Source organism: Rhinolophus ferrumequinum, chromosome 4 (genome assembly GCF_004115265.2).
Source record: "Rhinolophus ferrumequinum isolate MPI-CBG mRhiFer1 chromosome 4, mRhiFer1_v1.p, whole genome shotgun sequence".
NCBI classification, from domain to species: domain Eukaryota; kingdom Metazoa; phylum Chordata; class Mammalia; order Chiroptera; family Rhinolophidae; genus Rhinolophus; species Rhinolophus ferrumequinum.
In genome coordinates, this window is record NC_046287.1 from 33,514,405 (window position 1) to 33,524,188 (window position 9,784).

The 9,784-nt window shown below is 34.6% G+C and overlaps 1 non-coding gene across 1 annotated transcript; it reads left to right on the forward strand.

Annotated features, from left to right (window-relative positions):
- The first annotated feature begins 3,782 nt into the window (after positions 1-3,782).
- Positions 3,783-3,886, forward strand: LOC117021845 (U6 spliceosomal RNA). Its single transcript, XR_004422932.1, has one exon. It is a non-coding gene; the product is annotated as a U6 spliceosomal RNA (small nuclear RNA).
- The last annotated feature ends 5,898 nt before the right edge of the window (positions 3,887-9,784 follow it).

Below are 9,784 nucleotides of genomic sequence, written 5' to 3' on the forward strand. Positions count from 1 at the left end.
ATCTGTTTCATTGTCCTAATATAATGCGTGTATAATGATCTGCACTTGGAAATGAGTGACTGAATTTTATGTTTAAATTGTGAGTTTTACATATAGTATTTATATTTTATACATTTTAGAGGAAGCTGTGGATACATTAATTTTTGACAAACAGCATCTACATACACATTTAGAACATAAATTTTGGAAGAATGGCTCCCTTAGTCCTGCTTGAAGGTGTCTCACTTGTTGGCAATACAAAGCTATTTCCCAAAGCACCTTTAACCCAGATGCCTTGTCTATACACGCAAATGCAGATGGGTGTTCATAGTAATTCAAAAATAAAAATTCACTTAAATGTTGTAGATGAGCAAGAAATACAAATGTCTTAGCAATAAAGATACAGAGGGTGCCAAAAAATAATATACACAAATTAATAAAGGAAAAAAAGTGTATTAAAATATATACACTGATAACAAAAGATGAATAGAAGTCCTGTGTATGTATATTTTTGGCACCCCTGGTGTATGGAAATAGGTTTGAAAGCAACCGATTATGTTGCAAGTTATAGTCTCTTTCAGTAAGTCTTTTTGCTATAGTGACTTCACAACACTAACGCCACCCAACATTTTCACATTTGATTTTACAAGTTACCTTTCCTTTATTAATGTCTACAATCTGGATAAAACCTACCTTTCAAGACCCAGAAGAAATGTAACTTCTTTCCTGCAGCTTTTCCTGTTTCCCTGCTTGTTAATAACATTTTTATTTTGCTTGCTACCATACATTTGTTCATGTTTTAATTATTATATATTAAAAAAATTCAACCCATAATAGAATACATTGTTTTCTCTTTAAACCCTTCTCTCATCCCTCTACTATAAGCTTGCACAGGTTATTGTAGGTCAGTCTTAATTACTGAAATGTTCTTTCTCTTATCTGCCACATTTCCAGAATGTTTATAGAAGCTAAACTAAGTTGGTTATATTTAACAGTCTGTAAAAAAGAGAAAACATAAAATAAATAAATAAATACTGCTACTATTGGCGCTAATAAAATGAAAATAATAAGTAAACATTTATGCAACTAATAAGGATCACAATCAGATTTGCAATGTTACCAAAAAAATCAAAATAATTAAGTTTTCTGTGTTACCCATGCTGTGCATCTCCATAATTATGTTAGATCAAAATGTTCAATATAAACCTACTAGGATTTTAATCTCATCATAATATTTATACTGGCTTGACAGAGGAAGCTTTCAATGCATTGTTCTCTAATGAGTTTGTTCCAGGCTCTGACACCGCCTATCAAATGAGTTCTAACATATTTTTTTTTCATTCTTTACCTATCTCCTCCTCTGTTGTATTCTCTTTGCTTTATCCTCCTTCCATGCCCTATTACTGAGGAATCTCAAGGAGAGTCAGATTACCGACTCTAGTCTTATTACATAAAAAAATAAAGCCTCCATTTCTATGCTTAAGGCACATCAGACATTGACGTGGAAATTTATTAATAAACACAATCTTATGACCAATCCTTGTTAATGATGATTGATCAGACTGAAAATTGGAATCCATTATCTCTTTTGTTTTGTTTTTCATATCATGAGGAGAGGTCTTAATATATGAGTTAATCAGTGGATCCTAATTTGAAAATATTCAGAGAATTATATTTTGAGAATATGAACAATCTTAAGGGTTATATAGTCTTCACATTTTGTTAAACAGATACTAGAGGCATCTTTGAGTTGTCATATGATAGATTTTTTTTTAGAACTTTAAACATTATATAGTATTTCCCTCAGGATAGGTCATCAGATTGAAGATACTCCATATATTGATTTATTTCAGTCTAGAATTCACATCTTGCTACGCTTTACCCTGAATTATGTTGGCACATCTTGCCAATCTCAGACTGGCAATAATGGAAGTATGCAGAATGTAGAGTATTTTTAAATGGTTGGTACAAAGCAGTTAATTCAACCAGAGAAAGAGCACTGTTTGGTTGCATTAGTAAAAGTAAATGGAATTTAAAACACTTCAGTTTAAGAAGGATTAAAGTAAATAGTTCTACAGCAAATGACTATTTAGTTTTTATTCATTCAAATGAACTTGCTTATCCATTAAAAGTACTCTGTGTGCTTAGGTGAGATTTTTTTTTTTTTTTAAGTATTTATGTGTCCCAATTTTGGAATATTAAACTATAAACCCTTGCAGATAATAACAAAGCTCAGATGTAAAGACACGTATGCAAAGGGTTTTTCATATTTATAGTAAAATTGACATATGATAGATGTTGCACCCCACAAACATGGTGACATAAATTATTTGAAGGTGATACCAAAAGCATAATAAATCGTTCTTTGAATCACCATTTTCCAGACTGCATTTGCAATGTTACTGTGGAGGAAAATTCATGATAACTCTTATCTCATGAATGCTATCTCATGAATAAGAGAATGATATAAAATGTTTAATTGTGTTTCTAAAATTAACACACTACTAATGTAATTAAAACTTGTGGCATCAACCAAAAACTTCAGAAAATCCTTTAAATGTGTACTCATTGTAAAATGAATGGACCTCTAATTCCCCTGCTGATAGTATAATGTGCTATGCTATGAGTTTTGGATAATCCAGCAAACACTTAACAAGTAAACCTATTTTAAGGGGGATACATTCATCCAACACATCTTATTTTTGCACACCCATGTGAATCAGACATTATGCTATGGCCACAACCATGCAGAGAAATACAGATTTTTGCCTTCCCTGCCCTCATTGGAGTTTACTGCAGTGAAGGCTGCCTCAGAAGAATCTTAATAACTACCAACGTAGGCCTTGCCAAGAAATTCTTCTCTTAATTAAATCCTTTACTTTCTATATTGTGACTATTTAAGCAGCTGAGCTTGATATATTTCCACTGTTAAATTATTAGTATCTTTATGATTTTTGCTATTGTTCTTTACACATCTCTCGAAAGACTTCTAAAATTCAAGTAGACATGGACCTAATAAATACCAAAACTTTTTACGCCAGATAATTTAAAATTAAAGGGTGTTTTTAAGCATTTACAATATAAATACTTAACTTACAAAACTTAATACTGCTGCCACTTCCAGAAATGAAGAAACCAAACAACTACTAGAGTTGTTATAATGTAAAGAGAAAAAGAAAGAACTAGAAGGGGTTCATTAAACCAATGTGACATATAGTTTCTTCCATCAGGGGTCCAGATGTACCTGTTTCTATAGGATAAAAAGAAGGACTTCATGATCCTAGACAGCAATTATATCCAAGTACAGAGAGGAATACTTTTGCAATTGGTAAAAAGTAAACAAAAAATATGGACTTTGTTTATGCTAGGTGAAAAAAAATATTGATACAAAAATGTTGATACAAAAATATATTCTATAATGCAAAGATATATGCCATTAATAGATATGAAAAATACTAAGATGGGTGAAATTGGATGGGATATTTAGATAAAAGAAAATCCAGTAACAATAAAGCATACCTCTGGGTCTCTTTTCCTGTAGGCACAACATTTAACTCATAAATTCATGGCACCACACGAATTTCAGGAACCATAGATACTGTGAGCCACGTTAACGCAAAGGCTTCTGCACTCACTGTGTCCCTTTTTACTAAATTACTAAGGAGAATAGAAGTGTGAAAAAGGAAAGGGGCATTTGTGGAAACAAATATATTTGAGGATTTGAGATTTATGCAAACAGAGGAGATGTAGGATCATTGTCTGAATATACTGAGAAAAAATGCTGTTTATTAAAATAAAGTTAAATGCTGGCTTTGGCAGCACATATCCTAAAATTGGAATGATTCAGAGACTAGCATGCCCCCCGTGCAAGGAGGACACACAAATTTGTGAAGGGTTCCATATTTTTCAATAAGGAAGAGGCAACATGGAGACTGGTGGTGGGGTGGAGATAAGAAATGGGCTGACCCCCAAACCCATAGGTAGTGGTTGAATGAACACCAGGAGCGACACCCCAGTGAGAGGACCCTCCTGAAGAGGAAGCGGTCCCAGCCTCACACCGAGATCCTCAGCCCAGGGTTCCTGTGCCAGGAAGAGGAGTCCCCACAACATCTGGCAGCAAAAAGCAGTGAGTACTCTGTCTGCCCAACCCAGTGAGAAGGAAGTCATCTGGAAACCCAGGCATCCTCTTAAGGGGACTACTCATAGTCTCACTTGCTTACGGGCACTCACCTGGGCTTCGGTGGAGGGGTGGCATCTTGAAAGGTGCCAGAGACATATGGGGAAAGACAGAGATGTGTGGTTGTGGGACGAGGGCTGAAGGGACGGCCGCCATTGTCCCTGTGTGGAGCCTGCCTCATGTGTAGCCTACAGGAGGATGCCATCTTTTCTATGTTGAACCCTCCCCCAAAGGGCCAAATTTGAGACCACATCAGTCTGGTAAAATCCATGTGTGTGCACTATCTTGGTGACAACCTGGGTCCCTGCCCACCCAGCTAGTGCTGCATCACCAAGGGCATTCTCGGTTCCTGGGTGCCACCACCCGCCCTGAAGCTGTGAAAGCCTTTTACAGCAGCAGATGGTCCGAGGAGGCCTGGGGAATTTTTGGTGGTGGCAGTCAACAACACCTAGTGCTGTTGCCTCTCTTGGGTAGCTCTAGGGGATTTGCAGGCCAAAGCAAACAGTGACTGACTATGGTGTTCTCCGGGCATTTTGCGAACTGGTCACAGGTGCAGCACTAATGTAAGAACTGAATCTGCATTAACCTTGTAAAAACCACTGGCAATGCTCCGTGACTTCCTGTGACCCTGCCCTGCACAGCTAATGCTGCATGGCAGGGGACACTCTCAAACTGGGTCAACCAGCCTGTCCCATGCCTTACAGGCAACCAGCAGATGGCAACAGGCCTAGATGGGCATGCAATTCCTATCAAAATACGAGTGGCATTTTTCACAGAACTAGAACAAATAATCCTAAAATTCAAATGGAACACGAAAAGACCCCAGATAGACGCAGAAATCCTGAGAAAGAAGAACAAAGTTGTAGGTATCATGCTACCTGATATTAAATTATACTACAAAGCCATATTAATCAAAACAGCATGGAACTAGTATACAAACAGACACATAGATCATCAGAACAACATAGAAACCCAGAAATAAATTTATGCTTATATGGTCATTTAATCTATGATAAAGGAAGCAAGAATACATTGCAATAAAGGATGTCTATGAAATAAATGTTGCTGGAAAAACTGGACAGATGCATGCAAAAAAATGAAGCTGGACCATCTTTTCATGCCATATACAAGAATAAACTAAAAATTAATTAAAGACTTAAATGTAAAAGCCAAAACCATAAAACTCCTAGAAGAAAATATAGGAAGTGAACTCTCAGACATTACTTTCAGTAATATTTTCACTGATGTATCTCTGTGGGCAAGGGAAACAAAAGAAAAAAAAATCACCAAACTACATCAAACCAAGAAGTTTTTCACAGCAAAGGAAAGCATCAACAAAACAAAAAGACATCCTACTAAATGGGAAAGGATATTTGCCAATGACATGTCTGATGAGGGGTTAATATCCAAAATTTATTTAAAAAACTCATACAATTCAACACCAAAAAAACAAACAATCCAACTACAAAAGAGAATCTGAATAGACATTTCTCCAAAGAGGACATTCAGATGGCCAGCAGACTTATGAAAAGATGCTCACCATCACTAATCATCAGATAAATGCAAATAAAGACCACAAAGAGATATCACCGTTCACCTGTCAGAATGGCCATAATCGGTAAGTCAACAATAAATGCTGATAAGGATGTGGATAAAAGGGAACCCTTGTGCACTATTTGTGGGATTGCAAATTGTTGCATCCACTGTGGAAAACATTATGAAGTTTCCTCACAAAATTAAAAATGGAACTACTTTACGACCCAGCAATTCTGCTCCTGGAATTTATCCAAAACACTAATTTGGAAGAAAAAAAAAAAAAATACATGCACCCCTATGTTTACAGTGCTGTTCACAATAGCCAAGATATGGAAACAACCAAAATGCCCATCATAGATGACCGGATAAAGAAATTGTGCATTTATACAATGGAATAATACTCTGCCATATTACTTCTGTATCCTGCTACTTTACTAAATTAATTTATCAATACTAATGTTTTTCTGGTGGAATCTTTGGGAAAGAGTGCTAAAATTATACCTGAGGTGTGAGAATTGGGGTTGGTGGGAGTATAAAATAGTAAGTGAACATTATCAGTAAATAGGGAAATAAATGAAGAGGTGAAGATTTTTACATAGATCCTACGACATCTCTTCTGCAATCTTAATCAACAGGAAAAATATTTTCTACTACATAGCTATTTTCTTTCAAAAAAACCGTAAGTTCTTGATTTATAATAAAATATTATTGGCCCCATGTACTAAGGTATACAAATAAAAAAGCAAATAACATCAATGTGACTATTAAATAAGGAATTTTTCCCACTGTAGAATTATTTTTGTTATTTTCTTTGTTACAAATGAACAAATAGGTCTTTGTGCACTGAATTGGCATAGCCAGAGATTTCCGCTAAACCCTTTTTGTGTGTTTGCAGTACTTGTACATCTATTGTGAAGACTGGAAGCTACAATTTGTTTTCATGTCTTTTCATTTTGATTTGTTCCCCCTTTTTCAGGTTACTTTACCACTAACAAGAACAATAACGCCAAAGGAAAAGATAGCTTGAATGAGACTGCATGATTGCTTTTCCAACTAAAATGAGTAGAAAATAAAAACATTTTAAATGAAGTGTCTCAAACAAACATTTAATTTAGGATAAGACAGCAACCGCATACATACCACCATATTCAGATACTGAAAGGGTATTTATTGAAGAGTTGAAAGACTCGTTTGTGGGAAAATAAGTGTAGCTCTAAAAGTGAGCTGCTGAGAGTAAATGTGTAAAACCACATCTAAGCACCATGCAATTAATGTAAATTCATACAAAAAAAAAAAAAAAAAAAACCAAGAACAACAACAGCAACAACAAAAACACATGACGAGATTTTAGGAAATTACATATTTGAACAAGAAACTGTTTTGTTTTTCATCAAATGCAAGCTTAGCGGTGCCCTGGACACTTTTGACTGAGCTATAGATTTCAAACTAACTAGAGGTTATAAACTCATACACTAGGAAAAGTAGATGCATTATTTTCTTAATCACTTTTATGTCATTCTTTAAGTATCCCTTCCTTATCTCCTCTACCTCCTTAAATACCTGATTCTCCAACCCTTAAGAATTTTTTCTTTATTCTTTTCCTTTCTTTTAAAATTTATTTATTTTCATTAGTTTCAGTTGTACAAAGCAACATAATAGTTGACATTTAAACCCCTCATAATGTAATAACCCACCCCCAAGCTACTACCCCTCTGACATCTTATACAGCTGTTACAATACCATCGACTATCTTCCCTTGTTGTACTCCACATCCTGTGACTATATATACACCTGTGTGTTTAGTTATAGTTGACATTCACTATTATTCTACTTCAGCTCTTCAGGTGTATAGCACATTGGTCAGGCATATTCTTTTCCTTTTTAATGTTCCTGCTTTGTATTGTCTCCCTACCCCAAGTTCTCATGTTTGCAGGCATTAATATTTGCTTCTGTTCCCTTGTCCATTATTTTATGTCAATCTCATCTAACTCAATCCCCATATTTATTTTTAGCCATATAATTTACTTTTGTCATAATATCTGGACATGATAAATATTTGTATAGCTACAAAAAATTATCACCCTAACAGGAAAACAGAAAATTTAAAATTTTTAATACATATAAAATTGTCATTAGAGTGCTTTGTAAATCATAAAACATTTAATAAAATTATATAATAATAGTTGTTTGTATTAGAAGTGTTTCAGATATGTTAATGTGACATTACACATGATTAGACTAACCTTCTAATAGTTATACCACGTAACTATATCTATATAACTACAATATATAATATATAATTATAACTATAGGTAAAATTGTTACCAGAGAACAAGGGCTCCTGTATCATCTTGGGAAGGCATTCCAGGACGTACGAATAAGCCATGCAAACAATGCCAAGCAAGCAGTGGATTTATTAAGAGAAAGGAAATAGTGCAAAATATTGGAATATTGGAATAAAGGAATATTCCCAAAATATTGGAAATGGACAGGCCACGAGAAGGCCAATTGCACCAAAGAATATAGAGGCTTAGGATTTTATTAAAATGACAGCACAAAAATATTCAAGTTTTAGGGGTGGCTTTGCAGGCATTCCCAGGTGGGTCCGCACTGACAACTCCATCCTGTGATGAGGTGGGATTCCCTTGTTTTTACTTGGCTCTTGTGGGAATAGTCATGGTGACACAGGGAGTAGAGATTTTTCCCTGCCCACAATGATAATAATATTATAATCTATTACAATTAGCCGTAGTTGTACCTTTTCTTAAGAATAATCTCATCTCATTCCTGTGTTTCCTGCATTTCCCTCTTCCTTTCCTCTGCCTTCTCTCCCTGTGGCCCTGTTCTTTCTGCCTACGGTAACAAAATGATTTAAGTTACCTATGTATAGGCCAGTCAAATTAAAATACAGTTCCCAATAAATGAAATAGCAAATGCACTAGTAAATGATAAAAATGTCAAAATATTAACCAATTTCTATTTATCTTAATAGTGTTATTTTTTACCAAGTATGGAGGAGGTGATATCAATAGATAATTTTATAGAATAAAAATGGAAGCTGTCCTAACTGCTTCTAGAGCCAAAAGACATTAGCAAAATAGAAATTCCAAATGATTTCCATACACTGCCAAATGTTTTCTTGGCCAATATCAGTTACATTATTTTCTGCTGATTCATCATTCAGAAGATGAATTAAAGTTAAGAAATGAAATTAAAAATAATAAAATTACTTTAGTTTTCTGATCTGCTGTTAAAAAGAAAGACCTTCAGTTATTTCTTGCCTATTTTACACAGAATCCTCTGTCAGAGTGTGATTTATTTTAGTTCTACATCTTCCTACATAAATTGTGATATTTTGCATCTGTATGATTAAAGTTCTTAAATCTTTCATATATTCTTTAGATTCATGATCCATTTTTCTCATAATTTCCAATGGAATGCAAATTACCCATTAAAATAATTGTATTTCTTATGATAAAATATAAATTAAACTGTAATTATGAAGCATAGATCAAAGCCTATTCTGTCACCTAACTCACTGATTCATTCTTCATTCTTCCCAAATTTTAATCATCTCTATATCAAAAAATAAAAATATAAAGAAATCCAGTGAACTAAAGGGCATAGTAATGATAATCAGATTATCATAGTCATGCTTGCACCTCATTTCAAACCATCATGTGACCTTTCTACTCTGATTACTTAAGTTTCCCCCGCTAAGTGTTGTTATTGAATTGGATAAAATTTCACCTCATTTAAATTTATCAAAGATCATCTGGTTTATTTAAAATTCCTGTTAGCAGACAGGACATCCTTTTTCCCATTATGTATGTTTGGGAATCGGTGTTAGGTCTCCTTTATTTATTTATTTATTTATTTGTGTGTGTGTGTGTGTGTGTGTGTGTGTGTGTGTGTATGTGTGTGTGTGTTGTTTTTGACTGTTTGTTTTTTGTTTTCAGTTGGACTTGTTTTAACAACACACTTAAACATATAACCCCATCAATTTAAAGGCGTAGCCTTGACGCCACGATCTCTGGCCAATTGGGATACATGCGTATGATGCACATACTCCTCCCTGTCCTTCTGCATTCA